This window comes from Crocuta crocuta, unplaced genomic scaffold, assembly GCF_008692635.1.
Source record: "Crocuta crocuta isolate KB4526 unplaced genomic scaffold, BGI_CrCroc_1.0 scaffold72, whole genome shotgun sequence".
Classification (NCBI taxonomy): Eukaryota; Metazoa; Chordata; class Mammalia; order Carnivora; family Hyaenidae; genus Crocuta; species Crocuta crocuta.
This window is the reverse complement of record NW_027529427.1, coordinates 7,556,921-7,579,373: the sequence shown is the minus strand read 5'-3', so window position 1 is coordinate 7,579,373 and position 22,453 is coordinate 7,556,921. Positions and strand designations below refer to the sequence as shown.

Sequence of the window (22,453 nt, the reverse complement as noted above, 5' to 3'; positions counted from 1 at the left end):
AAAACAAAACATCTTCTACTTCTTGATCCAGATACAGAGAGGAAAAAAAATCTATACTCAAAGCTGTAAAGAGATAGGAAACAGGGTACAGAATAAAATGAATCTTGAAATCTAAACTCTAGAGCTGATAACTATATTACGCCTAGTTACTCTTGATTTAGTTAAAACTTATCCTTTTTTATGTGGTATAATAAATGCTACTAAAATACATCAAAGTGTTAGGGGCCTAGCCACTAGTAAGAGCAGGAAATCTCCCACTGGGCCCCTTTATTCATATGCTTGTGGAGGATGTTAAAGGCTATAGGTATATCAAGTACCTGCTTTAATACTTGGAAACTTGGAAGACACATTTAAATAAGATCATTTACCAATAAGGGGGCAGACAAGTATGTATAAAAGAAGTGCAGATAAATGGACATTAGGTGGAGAGAATGCTATTATGAGGCACAGAAGCTACTACAAACTAACCAAACAGGAGGACACATAGTAGGTACCCTGAAGATATGGTCAGATGAGAGAAAGAGAACTAGAATCCAAAAAACCACCCACTCTGCTGATTAAGAAATGCTAAGAATAGGTGTGTGTTCCAAGATTCTTCCTTGCTCTCGAGCTAATAAAGATGGGAAAGCATCTTCAATTCACTTCTTGGCTAAAGGCTTGCCTCTCCACAATAAATCATTTATTGATTTTAGTGAACAATGTAGGGGTTAGGTATTTGTATGCTTGTGTACACTTAAAAGAGGATACAATAAAACAGATGAATGAGTACCCCGTTCTTTAGTAAAGTTCCATGGCTATTCAATCATGAATAGGAAATTACAGAGAAAAATTCTAGGCATGGGGGAGAAAAATGAGGCGGAAGAGGAAGAAAAGAGGTTCAGATTTTCGGGGCAGGCAAGCCAAATGAATACTGACGCCACATTTAAAAGGAAAAACTAGTCCGGCAGTTGGCCACAAGCAAAAATGGTGGTCTCAACTCCTTGCATGCCTGTGCACCTATCTGAGTGCTGAAATTGATAACTCACACTCCATTCTGATCCTTTGAGGTCTGGGGCCTAAAGTACCCCTGCTATAATTGTTTGCTGCTGTCAAGCACAACAACCCTTCTTGGTGTTATGACATGTCTGCTAGACAGATGGATCTGAAAAACAGCAACATGCTTGTTGCCTGCTGGGCAAACCACAGTAACAGTCTTATCACAACATTTCATTTTCTTCTCTTTCTAATGTAATGTACCAATTGCATGGGAAGTAGAAGAGAAGGCCAAGTGGAGGTGCCCAGGGTAAACAAAAGGAACCTCCTGGCCTTGACAGTCTGTCAATAAATAGGGAATGATCTAACAAAGAATCTATATTATAGGGAACACATCCACTAGCTCCTTCTCATAGTCTAGTCTACAGGAATACAGAGAAGAAAAGAGTCAAGTATGATTATCTAGTAACTATGAGATTTGATAACTTATCTATACAAGGGCTCCCAGAGGCCAGTCTCTGGAGGAGACTGTTTTGTGATTAGCTTATTTTAAGGTCAGGTTAAAGCTGTGTGTGTGTGTGTGCGTGCGCGCACGCGTGTGTGTGTGTGTGCGCGCTTGCCATTAGTCACATTATTATTTCAACTCTAGTGTCAAATCAAACACAGCAGGACCACGCAGATATTTAGAAGTCTACTGTGGAATGATCACCGATAGGCTGTGGCCACTGAGGGGCTCATTGTGTCTGAAGACAGACACGGTAGACAAGGCTTCTCATTAACAAGAGTGGCCTAGGAGGGTACAGGTGGGAGAGGAGAGATTCCCCATCACTTGGAATGCAGGGGAAAATATAAATGTAGCTGCAGCTGTGGAGAAATATCAGAAATGGGTATCTCTGCTATTTAGAGAAGGACTAATTTACATGCAGGAATTTGATCTCTTAATGCTAAAGTTAGAAATAACCAGAAAACAAACTGACAGGTTGGAGACATGGGGTTTGGTGTGTACAAGAAGGCACACGGATATCCTTGCAGTGGGAAGAGGGTGGCAAGGGTAAGACAGAAAGATCTGAGCAAAATGGCCCTTAGCCATTATATTCAGGTTTAGCACAGCTTAGAAATCTGCAAACTGAGAGGACGGAAGTGTTTCTGAATATTATAAAAGAGCACTTCAGGAATTGAAGCCAGTACCAAGACAGGAGGCACAAAGGTGTCTGTCTCCTTAACTTCTTCCTTTCATTCCTATACATTAAATAAAACCAGGTCACCAGTGAGCTAACAGCTAATTCCAGGAAAGGTCCCCTGCTTTAACCTCAGTAGCACCAACATTCTCCTCCTTTCCTCTTCCACCTCTCTCTCCTCCTGCCCTACCCACATGAAGAATCTGTACTCCACACACGCACACCAAAAAATGTCAGATATCTGAGAACTGGAGAGGGATCTTGGCTGCTCTGACAGAGCAGTCCTTCCTGGATTTATGTCTGCCGTAGTCAATCAGGAAATCATATTTAAAAAGCAAATTCCTTCTGAAAATTTTATGCACCGTGAACAAATCCCATGGATTAACAATTTCCAGACATTACCCCTTTTACCTCGTGAGTAACCCAGGCTTTGGGTGAAAAAAAAAGGATTTGGGAAGAACAAAAATTAGGAAGATGGTTTCTCTACCCATTTTATTTCAGAATAAAACCTCCCAAATAGTCACTGAATTAATCTCCCCTCCTCCTCCTCTCTGAAAGTTAAAATTGCTTAGCCAAACACAAACTCAGATAACACCATTACATTATGACTAGTAGTTGATGCTTAAGCAAAGCTTTTATTATTTGAGGATAGAAAAGTTACTATGACAAAGTAGGCTTGGCACAGAAATACCAGAAACTCTGTTATAAGTTAACAACCAGAGGAACTCAGCATTAAGTAACCTGGGGCAAACCAAGCCTTTTTGTGTATATACAACCCAAGTTTTGGGAGAAGGATCCATGTGCCAATTTCCTCTGATCCAACACAGAGCTCATTAAGTGCTGAATGAAGATCAACTCTGAAGTATAGCGGCAGAGTGTGGCAGTCTCACTGGAATGTGAGGGACAGAGTGGTCAGAAAGAGCAATGCATGTGCTGTGACAGAGCTGACAAATCCTGAGAGAAGAGAAGCAGAGACTCGCAGAGCAAAAAAATGGAGTGCCAGCAGACCAAGGGAGAAAGTTCCAAGGAATCAGAAACTGGGGTACATCTTATACTGCAAGAAGGTGAAGCTATATGATCTAAGAGTAAGAAGGCTCTTAGTATAAAGTGACTTGATAGTGAGGGGAGAAGTTATGTTTGTACAGAATCTTCATGCTTGTTTTATCTATAAGGCTCTAGCTCCAGCTTTTGGTACTCATGAAAAAGCTACCATGCATATGGACCCACATCCAATTCTGCAGCAGTTTTAGTGGAAAATACAAAGGACAGAGACCATATTTCTGATATAATCAGAATACCTAATTTATTTGGTTTAGAAAATAGAAAACAGAATGAAAAAGTGCAGTGGAAATCCCATCCCTAAACATCAAGCAAAAAGGAAAAGCAAATGCAGAACACACCTTTTCTTTACCATGTTAATCTGTTCATGTCATTACTGCTTTTTCTTTGGTCTCTTTCCAGGGAGAATACTTTCAGTGTCATAGACTTTCAGAGCAACTAACAGGAGGAACAGCTCTCTCCATGCTTCAAGCAATCTGCCTAAATACATGCATCCCACAATTCTGGGGGATTCTTTACATTCAGTTGCTTTGTAGGAGCCGTAGTCTTATATATGAAAGGCTACTGCTGACAAGAAGTAGAAAGCCCTAGATCATCCGCAGGAAGCAAACTCTCTGCTATCTTCACCTAGGCAATAAGGTCTCATGCCATTGGTCTGGCATACATCTGTATTCATCTAAGACACCATCCGTATACCATTTCCCAGATGTACCGTTAACAAAGAATACCGTTTCAAAGCCATCCTAAGGCTGACATTTGTGTCCCAGGCTTTTTTTTTTTTTTTTTAATTTTTTTTATGTTTTATTTATTTCTAGGAGAGAGAGAGACAGCGTGAGCAGGGGAGGGTCAGAGAGAGAGGGAGTCACAGACCGAAAGAGGCTCCAGGCTCTGAGCTGGCAGTCAGCACAGAGCCCGATGCGGGGCTCGAACCCACAACCGCGAGATCATGACCTAAGCGAAAGTCGGACGCTTAACCGACTAAGCCACCCAGGCGTCCCTGTCCCAGGCTATCTTACCAGTTCAGTACTGTACATTCTATGTACTTGAAGGTTTTCAGCTTTCACTAATTTCGTTTATGTGCCCATCTAAACAACTATACTTTTCTGTGCACAACAATAAAGCATCAGGTTCACCTGTTACATACACACACACACACACACACACACACACATAATGTGGTTTGATTACAGGGGCCAGGCTCCTCTGAATTGGAACTCTTGCATCCCAGTGTCTCCTGATGCAATGACAACTTGTACTTTCTAGGAAAGCACCATTGTTTGCCTGCTTGCCTTATCTGCTCTCACGTTAGTTGCTTCACTCATGAAATTTTTTGCTAGTTGGCCATGAAATTAAAGTAACTAGATGGTCTTCTGTATCTTATGATCTTACTAAGAATCTTACTGACTTGAATATTTCTCTAGAAAAAGCTGCTATGGCATCTCACACCTTACAGCACTACATTCCAAGCAGACACAGTAGTCTCCATTCTTTAGTGCCAGGGAAGACAAGGTGGCCCTAAGCATGACTCATTCAAACACTGTAGCCATAAGCATGTAGGCCCTGGCCGGTAATGTTAATTACTGGGCATCCAGTTTCAAAGACTGGTAAAAAAAAAAAAAAAAAAAAGGCTTTTTCACCCAGAGGCTGCCCTCACCAGAGAGACAGATTTGTATTGCTCAAATTAATGCTATAAAATGTCTGCACTGTGTCGATAACTCTGTGAGGAAGTGCAGAATATGGAGCACTACTGTGCAGTAGTTAAGAGCATGGGCTCTGGAGACAGACTGGTTTAACTCCAGGCTCTGCAACATTTTAGCTATGAGACCCATGAAAAGCTACTTTGGGGACAGTATATTTTATGTGATTGTAATAACCCATGTGTCTACCACATTGGAAACTTCTTCAATAATCACTATTAATATTTTCAAGACTCTGTTCCATCATCTATAAAAATAGCTTTGAATAGATGTAAAATACAAGTTATTCTTGATAACTTGAGCTGACATTCTGTGACCCTGAAGACATTTTAAACCTATCACCGTGCTTCGCTCCACCAACAACTGTGGATGGTGAGACAACTACTGGATGGGGAATGATGAGAAACAAAGAGGAACTGGAGCAGAAGACCAGAGGTTGGTAAATTACAGTCCATGGACCACATTTAACAACACTACTTGTTCTTCTGTAATCCATCCTCTAAGAATGGGTTTTACATTTTCAAATGGTTGAAAAAAGTGAGAGGAAGAATATTTGGGTAACACAAGGAAATTATTTAAAATTCAAATTTTAACATTCATAAATAAAGTTATATTAGATTGTAGTCATGCTCATTTATTTACATATCACCTATGGTTGCTTTCATACTGCAGGAGTAGAGCTGAATAGCTGAATATATAAAACTTTACCAAATAAAATTGCCAATCCCTACAACAGATCAATTCCAGATAGTGGGGTAACTATTATATTAGGAAATTCTTATAATTGTCTCACAGATTAGTTAAGAAATTAATAATAATTACCATTAAAAAATTCAATTAACAACTACAATGAGCCATCACCTCACTCCTGTTAGAATGGCTAAAATCAAGAACACAAGAGACAACAAGTAATGATGAGGATGTGGAGAAAAAGGAACCTTCATGCACTGCTGGTGAGAATGCAACCTGGTGCAAAACAGATGGAGGTTCCTCAAAAAACTGAAAACAGAACTTCCCTACAATTGAGTAATTACATTACTGAGCATCCAAAGAATACAAAAACACGAATTCAAAGGGATACATCTGCCCCTATGTTTATTGTAGCATCATTTAAAATAGCCAAATTGTAGAAGCAGCCCAACTGTCCGCCGACAGATGACTGGATAAAAAAGATGTGGTGTATATATACATACAAGGGACTATTACTCAGCCATAAAACAGAATTAAATCTTGCCATTTGCAGTGACCTAGATGGAGCTAGAGAGTATTATGTTAAGTGAAATAAGTCAGTCAGAGAGAGGCAAACACCATATGATTTCACTCATATATGGAATTTAAGAAACAAAACAAATGAGCAAAGGAAAAGAAAAGCGAGAGAGACAAGCCAAAACAAAGAGTCTCAACTATAGAGAACATACTGATGGTTATCAGAGGGGAGAGGGTAGGGAGATGGGAGAAATAGGGGATGGGGATTTAAGAGAGTACACTTATCATGATGCAAAAAAAAAAATCATAAAAAAGAATCAATTCATACTATTATTTGCATCCATAGCAATATTAACATAAAACAAACATTGATGAAATATAAAAGTGAATTTTGGCAATAGGCACAGAAAGAAAATTCACAGTTGCAGAAAGTTGTAATTTGTAAAATTTGATATGGACAAAACTCTGAATTATAAATAAAATCTAAAATTTAAATATGGAAGAGAAATGATACTAAAATGATTCAGCAAAATACTAGAATAAGAATACTGAAAACATTAGACATTTTCAATTACATGTATGGAAAATTGATAAGGAAATTAAACAGAATTAACTTAGTTTCACCTCCTGCAAAAATTCAGTGAAAATTCCTTGACACCGGTATATCCTGATTTAAATGTTTCTGAATAGGTCAAATATTTCTACAGAGTCAAACATTCTCAAGGTTAAACAAGTGTTAAACACTAATTGGACCAAAACAGCATCCTGTACTTATTTTCAGTACAGAGTGTAAAAGACGGGAGGATAGAGATCATGTAGGTCATCTATTCCCCTTTTCCTTGCCCTCCTTTCTAAATGAAAAATTCAAGACCTGGAGAGGTAACCTGACTTGTAAACATGGTTAGGAGCTATGCTACTCAGCTAGTGGCTGTGGATCACAGCTTGATGCTTCTCACCTTGTCTTTATTCACTGCTTTTTATTTGAAAAGGTCCTGTAGGCAAGTTAACTTCCTAAACCGTAACTGGGCTTTTATACTATGTTCTCTATTTTCTAACCCACAGAAGACTGGAAACAGTGGGGGACATTTCTTAGAAGGACTGAAGTTTCTTGATAATGAATATATTCCCACTTCACTAACTCTTCCATCATTGCATCTATTCAGGCCTTCAGCATCATTCTCCAGGACAAAATAAGCTAATCTTAACTGCCCTTCTTGTTTCTAGTATTCTCTCCTTTCTGTCCATCCTGTACAGATTATATGGCATACTAAGGTCTTCATGATCTACCTGCTGACTGATCTACCAGCTTCTTGGTTTGTCCTCCTCCTACATTGATACTCTCTGATGTTTTAAAATAAGTCCACAAATTCTTTTGACACGCCTCTCTTCAAACAGTAGAGCCTGAGATACTCTGTTCCATTAAACGTGGGATGGTCTTAGTGACTTGCTTCCAAGAAAGAGAATACGGTAAGAGTACTCAGATGTACCTTCTGATTCTAGGTCATAGAAGGCATTTGTGGCTTCTTCCTTATTCTCTTCTCTGGAATCATTCATTTGGGTGAAGTTGGCCACCATGTCATGATGATATTCCAGCAGCCTTATGGAGAGATCCATACAGGGAGGAACTGAAGGCTCTTGCCAACAGCCAACATGAACTGTGGCCATCTTGAAACTGAATGCTCCATTCCCAGCCAAGCTTTTGGATAACTACAGTCCCAACTGACATCTTGACTGTAACCTCATGAGAGACTCTAAGTAAGGACTACCCAGCTAAGTGGCTCCTGAATTCATTACCCACAGACACCACTGATATAACAAAGGCTTATCGTTTTCTATCTTGCCAAGTGGGGGTAATATGTTATGTAGAATTAATTAATTATACCTTAAGCAGTATCCATAGTGAACTACTAAGAGTATACCAAATTTGTTACGCTGTTTATGCTTCCTTGTCTAAAATTATAACTGCTTGGCAAATGCCAACTGCTCCTTGAAGAGGCACCTTCTCTGTGAAACCTTGAGTCTCTTGGGGACGCCCGGGTTTTCCTACTATACCTTGTATAATTTTTTCTGTTGCCAAAAATGTGGTTTAGTATTTGGTTTTACAATCTTGAAACATATATTTTAATCTGTATACCTAGTGCAGTATTTGGAGTAGACTCCCCCGCTAAATATTTTTGACTTAATTTTCTCATTTCAGTCAGTTTTAAACCAAACAATAAAAACCTCAAACCACACTTATGGAATTATTCTATGTGAACTTAGGACCCAGATGTCAATGATAAAGGAGTGTGGAGAATGTGCTTTTCAGTTTATTAAAACATGAAGTGAGGGATAAACATTCTGATTCAATTTCTGGAAGATATAACAATATGAATGCTAGATTGTAAATAGTGACCCACCAACAAAATGACTATGAAAATTTAAACATTTAAGATGTTTTCATTTAATGCCCAAAATGACAAAAGCAAAATTTGAATAACTTATTTTATATTCACAAGAAAAGGAACCCAAACAGTCCAAGTGCTTTCTAGGTTTGCCAAATCGCTCCTCATACAAAAAGTTTGTGATTCTAGTCTTAAAATTGAGGAAGAAAGAGTGGTATATGTTCAGTGTATACTATCTTTCAATGAAAAGAAATGAAGTCTTTCTAACAAGTGGTTTGCCTTAAAACCTGAGTTTTCACCAAAAAGACCCAGCCATCTGTTTCAAATATTTTAAAGACTAAGCCCCATTTTGTGCTCTGCTTTGATCTCCCAGGATAATAGGAAGACAGTGATACAGTCCAGCTACACCTCAATCAAGTGTGCTCATTTAATTTATCCCAGAAAGGCTAACTGCCAGATCCAGCTGGATACTTTAGCCTCGTCATCCTCGGATCAGGAAGAAGGAGGAAGACACATCAATGGGGAATAACTCTTTTGTTTTGGTTGATGATGCATTTTTGTATTCAAGAAAATATTCCTTTAACCCCAAACAGATAGTAATCCTAAAGACAGAGAGAATGTATAGAAAATAACAAATCAGTGAGAAGCTGAGGACAAGTTAATGACAGGAATACTGTAGAACCCTACTTAACAAGACTGTTGCTTTAATAGTTCAGATAAAATGTTATTCAAAGTATGTCCTCCAAAACATAACTCTACAAAATAAAAATGTGATATAATAGGTAACTGCTAGGCCTCTCTTCCAAAACTATTAAAAGGGGGTCCTATCATATGGTAACTGGTGGGTATGGTGAACCTAATGACATATTCTAGAATGTGCACTAGATATTGACTGGAGCTAAGATGAGTCTGGGAAACTGCTACACATGAATAGGGTCAGATTATACAATAAATAACCTGTTAAGGTACAGAAGAAATTAGAAGATTAAAAATACCTGGTACTAATGCATAAAAACTTAAATTATATACAACTCCCCTTTATGGTAAAAACTCACCAGCTTTCTCATTCAATAAATATATACTGAGCTCTGCAGGGTCCCCACATTTTCAGATGACTATGAAAGTCAACTGAGATGTGAAAAATTTTATTTTGCACAGTGTAAGGTTATTTTTTATCATCCAGGAAGAACGTCTCAATCACAAAATACACCCCAAACAGGAGAAAGACAGCTCTTCCTCATTAGTCAAATGGTTATAATCATTAAGATAAGGACCAATGGTGGGGCGCCTGTGTGGCTCAGCTGGTTAAGTGTCTGACTTCAGCTTGGGTCATGATCCTGCAGTTTGTCGGTTTGAGCCCCACATCAGGCTCTGTGCTGACAGCTTGGAGCCTGAAGCCTGCTTTGGGTTCTGTGTCTCCCTCTCACTCTGTCCCTCCCCGACTTGTGTTCTGTCTTTCTCAAAAAACAAATAAAACAAGCAAATAGTTTTTAAAAAAGGATCTGAGAGTCTATTTTCCAGAAACACTTAAAATATCATAGTTCTGAGTCTAAGAAATAAATCACCTGAGTCACAGGACAATGTCACCTTATTCAGTAGAAACTATAAAAATGTAGGAAGTACCTGTGGAACAGTATAAATGATATCTTACGAATACATTAAGAGAAAGGCCTCTCCCCCAAATTACTTACAACTTTCTCATGTAGTCTAAGAGGTCTCTGCCTCTGTGGAGCTTATGTAATCATCAAGCGTGTCCAGAATTATTTTAGACTCACAGTATAGAGGTGCTGGCTTCTACTTCTTACTATTTCCTGAAAATCACCTTCAGGTTAGAAAACTCCAGAAGAAAAAGTCACCTGCCACCACGGGGTGCTTCTTAAAGGTAATAAGGTCTGACCTAATACATGTGGCTAACATCCCATGCCTTGAGGCCTTGGAGAGGCACCTATACTGTTGCTCAGGCACTAACGGTAAATTTTAACGATTCAATTAGAGATTCAGGAAAGATTAAATTCTTTTGCTGAAGGAAAAAATAATTACTAGGATTGTGGGTTACCTGTACAACTAAAGTAATGTTACTACTCTATTAGGAGACAGGAAAAGTCTATAAAATAAATAGTAGCATCAATGGATCTCATAAATATTCTAGGGTTGTGTCACAGCCAGTAAGAATGTCTTTGGCATTATCATTTACTGTGTACTTCCTATGTGCCAGGCAAAGGGTTTAGTGCACTAAATATCTTATTATATTTAATCTGCACAATAGCCTTTGCTGCAGGTTTTATTACTGCCATTTAACAAATGAGGAACCTGACACTTAGAGAAGAGGTTAAGTGATTTGTGAGAAATTACATAGCTACTGAGCAGCATTCAAATTAGGTCTAAAGGCAAACAAACTTTACTACCAAGCTAAAAGGCCATAAAAATAATATAATTGCCTTATAGGGGACACAAAAGAAAAAATATTTTGTCAGTTTCATAGGTGGGATATAATAGTACATTTTTAAGAAAGTAGAAATTTTTAAGTGCACTAATGTGCATGTATCACAGTTATGACAACACAAGTAAATACCTAAGAAAAACAGTAACATTGGACTATGGGACAACAAAATGTTAACTCATACTGCATCAGAGTGGTGGGGTTACGGGTAATTCTTTCCTTTTCCAAGTTAAATGATTAGTGCTGACTACAAATCCCCCCTTTCTCAATCTGTCTTCCTTAAGATACCTAGGTCTCACACAAAGAAGTCCCCACATAGTCATTTGTGCACTATGTGTGCATTCTGACAAGTAGAGAGAAGATAGTATATATAAATCTAGGAGATACAGTGAGGCCTACTGCTTTCCTGTCTGCTGCTTCCACTGCTGAGATGGGGAAATGGGACTAGGCATGCCTCTATCTTGGTCATTCAGTTCTGGAAGACTCTGTCTAGGCTTTAAGGAAAACAAAACAAAACAAAAAAAGAGCAGTGAAGGGGAGGGGGGATCTGACCTAGATCTAGGCTGGTGACCAGTTATCAGAGAAATCCTAACTGGGAAGAAGATATGTAAATCCACCTGGAGTATCAGTGTTTTGTGGCTCCTGGGGGCCTAATGGGCTTTTAGGAGGGCAGAAGCAGCCATCCTAAAGGAATCCCGATAGCTATAATATCTCTACAGCAGAAAAATGTTTTCATAAGAAGAAGTGGAGCTCTTGGGTGCTTGCTTCCAAGATGACCAAGGAAAGAAGAAATAATTATCATGAAGAAAAGGGCCGCCAACCTTATGTGCAACTTATTCATTGCACCCACTGCGTCTGATGTGTGTCCAAGGACTAGGCCATTAAGACGTTCATGGTTTGAAACACAGCAGAGGCTACAGCCATCAGGACATTTATGAAGCAAGGGTCTTTGACACCTTTATGCTTCTCAACCTGTAAGTGAAGCTACATTACTGCAGGAGCTATGCCATTCATAGCAAGATAGTCGGGAATGACTTTCGTGAAGCTCAGAAAGACCAAACACCCCCAAGGGGGTTTAGATCTGCAGGTGCTGCCCTATCACCTCTGCCAGAGCCAATGTAAGGAGCTGATTTTTTAAGTTTGAAGAAAAGCTATCCTCTGGAAGACAAATAAAATGGAAATCATACTTTAAAAAAAGGAAAGAAAAAGAAAAAATTGAAGATAAAATCTGGTTCAGTCACAAATCATTCTAAATCATGAAGGAAAAAAGAATGGTAAGTTGAATTTAGAAGTACAAAGGTAGACAAAACATAGTGAAAAAACTGGGGAGTGATTACAATTAGGAAATAAAAGCAGTATTCTATTTCTCTGATGTTGATAGAGCTTTCATATTGTAGCGTATACATTACTTTTTCTTACTATATCAACTACTATAGACCACAAAGTGTGTAACAAAGTTATAGATTGAATTTGGCAAAAACTGTAGTCTAGAGCAAAGGTTCTAGAATTCTGAGAGTATCTGCAGGCTATACAAAGCTTGGGGACTTCAGAAACTGTTTACTAACCCTAAAAATACAGAAAGTTGGTGTTTAAAATACAGTGATTTGGTGTCAAACAACTATACCCTTTTCCCATCAGCATTCCTTTGATGTATCTGTAAAAAATGTTCTAAAAACAAAGACTGCCTGTGCTACACTTCAAATACCACGCAAAAACTATGTCAAGTGAATGCTGGCTGTGCGCAGGTTACTCAATGACACCTACTGTTTGCATAGCAGATTATGGATTTACAAACAACTTTCACATTCACTACACTGCCTTAAGAGAAATAGGACAGTTATCACCACACTCATTTTAGAGATGAATAAACTAAGGATCTAAGAGGTTAATGAATTATTTGAAGTCTCTGATCTTAATTTAATGTTTTTTAAAATTATATCAAACAGCTGTCTACATTTTTCTTGGATAATTCATGTGAGACAGAAAAACATATTTTGAATTTTGAGGAATTTAATATCTCAGTGCATTAGGGCCAGAAAAATGATAGTTGATCCTAACAGTAAGTTTGTCAGAGAAAAACAACTTTGGCATTTGAAAGGTTGTGCTAAAAAGCTAAAAGCTCTGTCCAAGTCATATAAACAGATCAACACTATCCCACAGTTATTCTGGAAAGGCTAAAACCCATCAAGAAGGAATGATGTGTGTGAGACCTTTATTCACAGAGGAATGATTACTTTTGTAACCAATTCCTTTTCTATTTTACTCTTTGCTGTGAGGTAAGGCTGGACAGGTATAGATGACTGGCACCTCTCTTAGTTGAATAAAAGAGGATCTGGTGAGGCTGGTGAGAACGCTGGTATACAATGCTTGCTTCTCTGCTCTGTTTATCAAGGACTCTTACAAGTTTGAGGAAAAGACGAAGGGAGGAAGTAGAAGTGGATAGCATCTACTCTTGCAGGAAAATATTACTATTCCCACAGGGGAAGTGGCAAAATCACATACCAAAAAGTATTCTCACTCCCAACTATTAAACACAATCCAGTACAAGTGCCTTAACAAAATTATATACATGTGCCCTTTATAGAAGAGAACTATAAACTTGAAAGAAATAATTCCTGGCAGCAAAATATCCCAATTTTCCTCTAGTNTGTGTCTCCCTCTCTCTCTGACCCTCCCCTGCTCACACTGTCTCTCTCTCTCTCAGAAAAACAAACAGAAAACATTAAAAAAATAAAATATATAAATAAAATAAAATTCAAATAAAAGCTTCTTGTGGTCCCAACCCATTCTGGTACTTTCCCTGGCTAAGGGTTAGTGAGTTACTGTTGACCTGTGAAGTATATATATCATCAGCTCTTCTCAAGACATAATGTTTCAGCAGATGGCCGGTAAAGAAAATCACAGGGGACTACTTCAGTGTTTACTTTATTTCTCTTTATAATGTTAAACCCAATCTAAAAGGGAAGTTCACAGTGATAAATGCCTACCTTAAAAAACAAGGAAAGTCTCAAATAAACAATCTAACTTTATACTTCAAGGAGCTAGAAAAAGGACAAATAAAACTCAAAGTTAATAGAAGGAGGAAAAACTGAAGACTAGAGTAGAGATAAAGGAAATTGAAACTAATAAGACAATAGAAAAAAATCAATGAAACTAAGAGCTAGTGTTGTGAATTGATAAATAATAGCTAGATTCTTTAAGGACGAGATGAGATTTAAATAAATAAAATCAGAAATAAAGGAGGAGATGTTACAACTGATACCACAGAAATACAAAGGCTCATAAGAGACTACTAGGAACAATTAAATGCCAACAAGTTGTATAGCCTAGAAGAAAAGGATACATTTCTATAAACATACAACCTATCAAGTTTGAATAATGAAGAAATAGAAAATCTAAACAGACTGATATTGAGTAAGGAGATTGAATCAGTAATCACAAATCTCCCCCGGAAAAGCCCAGGACCAGATGGTTTCACTGGTGAATTCTACCAAACATTTAAAGAATTAACAGCAATTCTTCTCAAACTCTTCCAATAAACAGAAGAAGAGAAGCTCTTGAAAACTCATTTTATGAGGGCAGTATTACCCTGATATCAAAACTAGGAAAAAAATGCCACAAGAAAGAAAATAATTATAAGCCAATATCTCTGATGAATATAGACACAAAAAAACCTCAAGAAAATATTAGCAGACTGAATTTAACAATACATTAAAAGGATCACACCCATGAGTCAGGTGGGATTTATTCCAGGGACATAGGATGCTTCAACACTTCTAAGTCAGTCAAAGCAATACACCACATTAATAAAATGAAGAATGAAATGATGTTATGGTCATCTCAATAGAGGCAGAAAAAGCATTTGACCATATTAAACATCATTGGGATTAAAACTCTCAAATAAGTGGGTATAGAGGGAACATACCTCAACATAATAAAGGCCATATATGACAAGTCCACAGTTAACATATTCAATGACGAAAAAGTGAGAGTGCTTCCTGCAGGATCAGGACAAAACAAGAATGTCTGTCTATTTTTACCAGGGTGCCTGGGTAGCTCTGCCAGTTAAGAATCTGCTTCAGCTCCAGTCATGAATTTGAGCAACTGTGTTGGGTTCTGCGTTGTCAGCACAAAGCCTGCTTTGGATCCTCTGTCTCCTTCTCTCTCTGCCCCTTCCCCACTTGCAAATTCTCTTTCTCTCTCAAAAATAAACACTAAAAAAAAGAATGTCTATTTTTACCACATTTTTTCAGCATAGTATTGGAAGTCCTAGCCAAAGCAATTAGGCAAGAAAAAGATATAAAAGCCATCCAAATCAAAAAGGAAGATGTAAAACTGTTACTATTTGCAGATAATATACTGTATATAGAACACGCCAAAGACTGTGCTAAAAAGTTGTTAGAATATATGAATTCTGTAAAGTCACAGGATACATCAATACAAAAAAACCTGTTGTGTTTCTATACACTAATAATAAACTATCAGAGAGAGAATCTTGTCTACAATTACATCAAAAAGAATAACATACCTAGGAATAAATTTAACCACGAAGGTAAGAGATCTATATACTGAATATAGACATTAATGAAAGAAGCCAAAGAAGACACAAATAAATGGAAAGATATTCCATGCTCATGGATTGGAAGAACAATAATATTGTTAAAATGTCCACACTACACAAAGCAATCTAATCTATGGATTCAATGCAATCCTTATTTAAATTCCAATGACATTTTTCACAAAAAGAGAATAAATAATCTTAAAATTTATATGGACCCATTAAAGGCCATGGATAGTCTAAAAGTAATCTTGAGAGGGGTACCGAAGTGGCTCAGTCAGTTAAGTGTCTGACTCTTGATTTTGGCTCAGGTCATGATCTCATGGTTCAGTTCATAAATCCCAGCCCCATGTTGGGCTCTGTGCCAAGAGAGCAGAGCCTGCTTGGGATTCTCTATCTCCCTCTGTCTCTGGTCCCCCCTTCTCAAAAATAAATAAATATTAAAGAAAAGAAGAAAAGCAATCTTGAGAAAAACTAAAGCTGGGAAAAGTCAATATTCAAGAAGTATTCACTGAATTCCTGTTAATTTCCCAGACAACACTTAAGTAACCTCTACTGTCACTTTACATTGCTTCCTGTTGATTTAAGACTAGTAATTTAAAGACAAAGGGTATTACTAGACATAAAGATATTTCATAATGACAAGAACAATTTAATATGAGTGCAATCATAAATTGGTATGCAAATAATAACAATGTCAAAATATATGAAGCAAAAATTAAAGAATTCAAAGGACAAATATAAAAATTCCAATTATACTCAAATATTTTAATATTTCTTTCTCAGCAACCAATAGACAGGACTCCTCCACTTCATAAGTTTTTAGTAAAGTCATGGAATATGTGAACAATTTTATCAACCACCTGGACCTAACTGGTATTTATAGAACACTATATGCAATACCTATAGAATACCATTTCTTTCAGGGGCACATGTATATTCACCAACATGGACTGTATTCTGAGACACAAAATAAAAGCCTCAGAAAATGTAAAATATTAAAATAACACAAAATATATTCTCTGATCACAATGGGATTCACCTAGAAACCAATAACAATGTGACCCAATTTGCAATTAGACACTTTTGCAAATCTATAGGAAAAAGAGAAAAAATTTTAAACTAAATAATTCTAAAACCGCCAGGATAAGTGAAGTAAGCAGAACTATAAGGTATTTCAATATAAAAAAATCAACTGTACTTTTATATATTTGCAGCAAACAACTGAAATAAAATATTGTAGATACTAGTTACAGAAGATCGAGTTAAACGGAGAACTAAACTATGTTCATGATTTGAAACACTTAATAGTGTTAAGATCTCAACTATTCCCAAACTGGTTTACAGAATCAACGCAATCTCAATACCCCTCCTTGCATGATTCGTCGTAGAAACTGACAAACTGAAATTTATATGAAAATGCAAACAACCTGAAATAACTAAAACAACTTTAGGAAGATTAACAATTTGATGTGGCACCTGGGTGGCTCAGTCGGTTAAGTGTCCAACTCTTGATTTTGGCTTAAGTCATGACCTCACAGTTTGTGAGTTCAAGCCCCGCATCGGGGGCTTGACAGTGTGGAGCCTGCTTGGGATTCTCTCTCTTCCTCTCTCTCTCTCTGCCCCTTCCCCACTTGTGCTCTCTCTCTCAAAATACATACATAAACTTAAAAAAAAAAAAAGATTAACAATTTGAAAGACTTACACTATCTGACTTTAATGTGTTGTAAAACTATAACAAGCAATTAAGTCAAGGTGGTAATGTAAAACAGAAGAGGCACACACATATATGCATATTTTCATCTTTGATTTTTTACAAAGGTTCATAGGAATTCAATGGAGAAAGAAGAGTATTTAAGAAGAACTGGATATTCATTTGGGGAATAAAAATAGCTTGACCTACCAATATATACCAAAATTAGAGGTGGATTACAGAACTAAATGTAGAAACAAAATGATAAAGTGTCTGAAAAAAGGAAAAAAAAAACCCCAGAGTATTTTAGCTCTTATGTGTTAGGCAAAAGTTTCTTTGAACCTAGAAAGCAATAACCATTAAAAACTGATAAAGTAGACTTTAGTAAATTAAAGACTGTTGATAATGAAAAAATACATTAAAAAATGAATACACATTCCATAGATAGGTGAAAATATTTGAAAAATACATATCTCAAAAAGGACTGGTATCTAAGCCATATAAAGAATGCCTACAACTTAATAAGACAAAAATCCAATTAAAAGTTAAAATTTGAACAGATGCTTCAGAAAGAAAGACATACAAATAGCCAGTTAGCACATGACAAAGTGCTCATCACTAATCAGTGACAGAATTAAAATGAAAACCACAATGAAATACCCATATACAGCCATTAAAATGGTCAAAATTTTAAAAATGTAAAGTATCAAATGTTTAGAAGGATGTGGAACAACCAGAAGTCTCATTTGTTGCTGGTGGGAGCAAAAAAATGAAAATCCACTTTGAAAGAATGGCACTTTCTTATAAAACTCAATAGATACCTATCATATAACTAAGGCAAGTCCACTTGTAGGTAGTTACCTGAAGAAATAAAAGCATATGTCCACCCAAAGACGTGTGTAAGAATAGTTTTATCCATAATAGCCCCAAGCTGGAAATAGGCCAGACATCCAAGAGATCCAAATAAACTGTGATCAGTCACCACACAATGGAATACTACTAAGCAATAAAAATGAACGAACTACTTCTACAATTAAGAGCATGAATAATTTTTTATTTTATTTTATTCCAGTGTAGTTAATGTACAGTGTTGTAATAGTTTCAGGTGTATATAGTGATTCAACAACTGTATACATTACTCAGTGCTCATCATGATTAAGTGTACTCTTAATCTCCTTCACCTATTTGATCCATCCTCCCACGCATCTCTCTGCTGGTAACCACCAGTGTGTCCTCTATAGTTAAGCGTCTGTGTTTTGGTTTGTCTCTCTTTTTTAAAAAAAAAATTTTTTTTAACATTTATTCATTTTTGAGATATGGAGACAGAGCCTGACTGGGGGAGGGGCAGAGAGAGAGACACACACACACACAGAATCTGAAGCAGGCTCCAGGCTCTGAGCTGTCGGCACAGAGCCCTACACGGGGCTTGAACTCATGAACTATTAGATCATGACCTGAGCTGAAGTCAAACACCTAAACAACTGAGCCATTCAGGCGCCCTGTGGTTTGTCTCTTTTTTTGTCCTTTATTCACTTGTTTCTTAAATTCCACATCTGAGTGAAATCATATGGTATCTGTCTTTCTCTGACTGCTTATTTAGCTTAGCGTTGTACTCTGTAGATCCAACCATGTTATTGCAAATGGCGAAATGTCATTATTTTTTATGGCTGAATAATATTCTATTGTATATTTATATACCATTATCTTCTTTATCCATTCATCTATTGACGGACACCTGGGCAGCTTTCATAATTGTAAATGCTGCAATAAACACAGGGGTGCATATATCCCTTTGAATTAGTGTTTTATATTCTTTTGCTAAATACCCAGTAGTGTGAATACTGGATTGTAGGGTAGTTCTATTTTTAATTTTTGAGAAACCTCTGTACTGTCCTCCACTGTGGGTGCACCAGTTTGTATTCCCACCAACAGTGCATGAGGGTTCCTTTTTTCCCCACGTCCTTGCTAACACTTGTTATTTCTTGAGATTTTGCTTTTAGCTATTCTAACAGGTGTGAGGTGATATCTCATTATAGTTTTGATTTGCATTTCCCTGACGAGTGATCTTGAGCATCTTTTCATGTGTCTATGGGCCATCTGCATGTCTGTTCATGTCTTCTGCCCATTTTTTAATTGGATTATTATTATTTTTTTTTGGTGTTGAGTTATGTGTAAGTTCTTTATATCTTTTGGATACTAACCCTTTATCAGCTATGTCATTTGCAAACATCTCCAATCCAGTAAGATGTTTTTTAGTTTTGTTGGTTGTTTCCTTTGCTGTGAAGAAGCTCTTAATTTTGATGTAGTCCCAATAGTTTATTTTTGTTTTTGTTTCCCTTATGTAAGGAGACATATTTAGAAAGATGTTGGTACATTCAATGTCAAAGACATTACTGCCTGTGTTCTTCAAGGACTTTTATGGTTTCAGGTCTAACATATAGGTACAAAAAATGAATGAAATTTAAATGTATTATGCTGAATAAAATACATCTTACACAAGAGTACAGACTGTATGAGTCCATTTATATGTGGTTCTAGAACAGGCAAACTAATTTATGTCAAACAAACACACAAACATTAACTGTGTTTGCCTCTAAGTGTAAGTAGGTAGGTACTGACTGGGAAGAGGCAAGAGAAAGCTTTCTTGGAAGATGTTAATATTCTGTATCAGGGCCTGGCAAACTGCAATGACTAAATGGTCTAAATCTAGACAGTTGTCATTTTTGTATGTCTGTTGACTGAGAATAGTTTTTGCATTTATTAATGGTTGGAGAAAACTGTTTCATGATACATGAAAATTCTATGAAATTCAAATCTCAGTGACCATAAATAAAGTTTCACTGGAACAGAACCATTCTTAATTACTTATTGTCCACTAATGCTTTCTCACAACAGTGGCAGACTTAAGTAGCTGCTACAGGAACCTAAATATTTACTATGTGACTCTTAAAAAAAAAGTTTGTTGGGGCGCCTGGGTGGCTCAGTCAGTTAAGCGTCCTACTTTGGCTCAGATCATGATCTCACGGTTCGTGGGTTCGAGCCCTCTGTCGGGCTCTGTGCTGACACCTAGCTCAGAGCCTGAAGCCTGTTTCAGATTCTGTATCTCCTTCTCTCTCTGACCCTCCCCTGCTCATGCTGTCTCTCTCCCTCTCTCTTTCTCTCTCTCTCTCCCCCCCACCTCAGAAATAAATTTAAAAAAAATTTTAAAAGAAGTTTGTTAACCCCTTTCTCTATCTTAATAGGAGTTTAGGCCACATAAAACTCATAGAATGGTATAGCCTAACATTTGTGCATTTCATTAATAAAAAAAACCCCATAAGCTAATTATGAATTTTAATTAACAGGCATGGGGTAATGGATAGAAGTGTCTCTAACTTACTTTGAAAAGCATGAAAAAATGAGATCAGTTGACGTACAGATGGAAAGATGTGATAAAGTAAACATAAAATCTTAATTAGAGACTCCAGGTTTAAGATATATATATTTTTTAACTTTCCTGTATGTTGGAAACGTTTCATAATAAAATGTTGAGGGAAAAAAAGCAAAGTAAAGATCCCATTTAATTGAAGTTGGTAAAATTACTTTGTGTTTCAATTCACTTAAAAACTTAGCTTGTAGCTGCTAGGTTGGCTACATAAAGTCTTAGTAATAAGTATGTGTTGTGTACCTTTATTAAAGTAAGCCCCAGTGTGAACATATTTAAAAATAATAAATTATGTAAATGATCCTTTTAAAGGAGCTTCCTATCTTAAGTAGTTCAACTGAAGAAGTCTGGGAAACAGCACAAATTCTTTAATATGCTAAGAGATCAACTACTAATATCAACAGCCCTGTTCCCAAGTAAAGAACAAAAAGCTAAACAAAAGCTCAAAGGCAGTCCTCTTCCATTTCAAACTTTGAGATATTTATCTGGGAAAGAAGGGTGCCTCTCTTTCTTACTTCACTAAATTATATAATGTTTCAAACAGTTGTGCATATTTTAAATATATTTTGCCAGAAGATTATGGTTAGTTGTTTTTTACTAAAAACTGATTACACTGTGGTAAAAAACTGTAGTAAAACACACATAAAAATTTCCATTTAACCATTTTGAAGTGTACAGTTCAGTGGTGTTAAGTATATTCATATTGGTGTGCAACCAACCTCTATATTTTTCACCTTCCAAAACTGAAACTCTATACCTATTAAACAGTTCCCCACTTCCTTCACTGCTTCTGTTTAAAAAAAAATTTTTTTTACCTTGAATAAAATCTGATTAAGAACATAGCTTCCATTTTGATATGGAAAATTGAAAAAAGTGAATTTCAACGCAGAAATTTATTTTACAGAAAACAAAGTTTCCCAAGGATAGGCCTCTTTAAACATGGAGATGATTTACTAAATATAATAACAGGATGTGAGTGCCTGGTTTAAAAAGACCTTATAATCTTGGGGTCTTTCTGTAATACATGTGAGCAATATTTAAAGCAAGCAAGAGATATCATTTCTACATAAAGAAATTTATTTAGGATTTATAATTTTTTAAGGAAAATGCATTTGTAGTATATAACTGTAAGATATATTATCAGAAAGATTAAGGTAAACATCTAAGAAAGTAGTTACATCAGAAGGTTAACTGATAAATTTTACCCATTTTCCTTTAATGGAAGAAATTATATCAATTCTATACAATCTCTTTCAGAGGACAGAAGCGGAGGGAATACTTCCTAACACAGTCTATGAAGCCAGTATTACCCTAATCCAAAACCAGGCAAAGACTTCAGAAGAACAGAAAACTACAGACGAGTATCTCTCATTCACATAGATACAAAAGCCCTCAACAAAATATTTGCAAACTGAATCCAACAATGCATTAAAAAAAAAGTATACACCAAGACCAAGTAGAATTTATCCCAGGTAAGCAAGGCTGGTTCAACATTTGAAAATCAATTAGTGGGAGCCATTATGATCATCAATAGGCAAAAGAAGGAAAATCACATGATTATATTAATAGATGTGGGCAAAACACTTGACAAAATCCAACACCAACTCATGATAATAGCTCTCGGTAAACTGGGAATAGAGGGAGAACTTCCTCAATTGATAAAGAATGTTTACAGAAGATATATAAAGCTAACATTGTACATAATGGGAAACTTGAGGCTTTCCCACTAAGATCAGGAATATTCAAGGATGGTCCCTGCACCATTTCTTTTCAATATTGTACTGGAAGTTCTAGTTAGTGCAATAAGACCAAAAAAAAAAAAAAAAAAAAAAGAAAAAAAAA

The 22,453-nt window shown here is 36.6% G+C and overlaps 1 protein-coding gene and 1 pseudogene across 4 annotated transcripts in view; one reads left to right on the top strand and one right to left on the bottom strand.

Moving 5' to 3' along the window:
* Positions 1 to 22,453, bottom strand: part of ERC1 (ELKS/RAB6-interacting/CAST family member 1) — a 490,295-nt gene that overhangs the window by 52,265 nt on the left and 415,577 nt on the right. The gene's annotated exons all lie outside the window — the stretch shown is intronic.
* On the top strand, positions 11,709 to 12,058 carry LOC144227388 (small ribosomal subunit protein eS26 pseudogene; annotated as a pseudogene).